Genomic DNA, 2,306 nt, shown 5'->3' with positions numbered 1-2,306 from the left:
AGAATCACTAGAGGAGGCAACTTAATTTTCAAATTAGATATCAAAAAGGCTTATGATACTATCAGCTGGAAGTTCATTGAACAGGTTCTGATTGCTAGAGGTTTCTCACCCTCCTTTGTCTCTCTAATCAACAGATGGTTGTCCAATCATTTCCATTCTATCTTCATCAATGGATCTTCTCATGGGTTTTTTAGTGCTTCTAGAGGTATAAAACAAGGTGACCCCCTTTCCCCTACTATTTTTATCTTAGCTTTTGATTACTTATCCAGAAGTTTAAATGAGTTGGCATCCAGAAAACCCCATTCTCTTTATAGCCACAGATCTTCCACCTTAATTAATCATTTGGCCTTTGCTGATGACATCATTATCTTTACAAAAGCTTCCAAAGTTGCTGTTAAACTACTCATGCAAAATCTGGAGACCTTTCAGGACGTTTCTGAAATGAAATTAAATAAATAGAAGTGCATCTCCATATTCAGTAAGCAATGCAAAAGTGATTTAAAATCCTGGGTTACTGATTTCACTGGTTTCAAAAACAGTCACCTTCCTATGAAATATCTAGGGGCTTTTCTTATCAAAGGAAGAACTAAGAACATTCAATTTTATCACATAATTGGGTCAAAAGTAAATTGCAAGCATGGGAGAATTCCTCTTTATCCAATGGGGGTAGGATCACACTCCTCAAAAGTGTTATATCTTCTTTACCATCCTATCTACTGCAAATGAACATTCTGAAAAAGTCTTCTCAGAGTTTGTTAGAAAGGATCTTTAATAGATTCCTATGGGCTGGCCATAAGAAGCAAAAACACTGGACTTCTTGGGCTCAGGTGTGTAAACCCTTTGAGGAGGGTGGGTTAGGATTCAAGTCTTTCTGCCAAATTATGCACACTAATTTCTGCAGACTCTGGCTCAAATTTAGATCTCAGTCCTCCCTATGGGTTGAATTCCTTTTGGGCAAATATTGCAAGTATCAACACCCCACCCAACTCTCTGTGGGTATAGGGGATTCCCCCATTTGGAAAAGGATGTTAAATGTTAGGAAGGATGCTGAACAATTGTATGTCTGGGAAATTGGTGTAGGCTTGGTTAACATCTGGTGGGACAATTGGTCCTTGGAAGGCTGCCTTCTTCAGGATCAGAATGCTCCAGCTGCTCCAGTGCTTGTGAAAGACATATGGGTTCATGGCAAGGGGAACCTCACTCCAATTCTTCCTTTCTGCAGCCCTTCTCAACTATCCAATATTCAGAAGTTGTTTGTAAAACCTGGAGTTAAAGATAGAATAGCTATAATAAAGAACCCAATCCCTTCTCAGCCTCCCCAACTGGTGGTACACTGGGGTCATACAATCTGGAATAAATTTCTCACCCCATCCATGTTTTTTTTCATATGGAGACTCTTCTTAAAACTGATTCCCACTAATAATATTTTGAAATTGAAGGGTCTGAGGGGTCCTTCCAGATGCACTTTCTGTCAATCCCAAGAGGAAACTATTACCCATCTTTTCTTTGACTGCACCTGGGTACAGGAAGTTTGGACTTTTGTGAATGGTAAACTCAGGATCCCAACATTGAATCTAACATGGAGGGTTTTTTATATTTGCTGGTCTGATTGGAGCGGATCTAATCTTCAGGACATCCCCAACATTGTGGCTTGGTTTGTTTGGATGGCTAGAAACTAGATAAAGCATGACAACTCCCATCTAGATCCTATGAGGGTGGGTCTCAATTGTATTGCTTTTATCAATTAACTGATTAAATTTAAAAAGTTTGAGGCTGTGTTGGAGATTGGTCCTTCTTTCAAGCCACACAATACCAAATTTTTGACAATTTGCTAGACCCGCCACACAATACCAAATTTTTTACCAAATTTTTGACAATTTCCTGGACCCTCCCAAAGCTTGCCAAAATTAACACTGATACTGATGGAAGCCACAAATCTCAGTCTGCTAGTATTGGTGGGGTATTTAGGAATCATGAGGAGAAATGTATCTTATATTTTCAATCTTCTGTTAAAGCATTTGACTCCCTTGAAGCAGAATGTCAAGCTGTATTTTGGGCCATCACCTTAGCCAGATCATGTATGTTAGATCAGCTATGGGTAGAATCTGACTCCTTGCAACTTATTAACATAATCCATGGGTCTTCTGACACCCCATGGAATTTAATCAGTGGGATCTCTGGTATTCATCAATTGCTTAAATTTTGCTCTATCAAGTTCTCCCATATCCACATGGAAGGAAATAGACCATCTAATTGGCTGGCTAGAAGAGGTCTCTATACTGAAGAACCTTTAGTGAGCAGAAGGA

This window comes from Phalaenopsis equestris, unplaced genomic scaffold (assembly GCF_001263595.1).
Source record: "Phalaenopsis equestris unplaced genomic scaffold, ASM126359v1 Scaffold000557, whole genome shotgun sequence".
NCBI classification, from domain to species: Eukaryota; Viridiplantae; Streptophyta; class Magnoliopsida; order Asparagales; family Orchidaceae; genus Phalaenopsis; species Phalaenopsis equestris.
The sequence above is the reverse complement of the archived record's forward strand: the minus strand, read 5'-3'. Positions refer to the sequence as shown.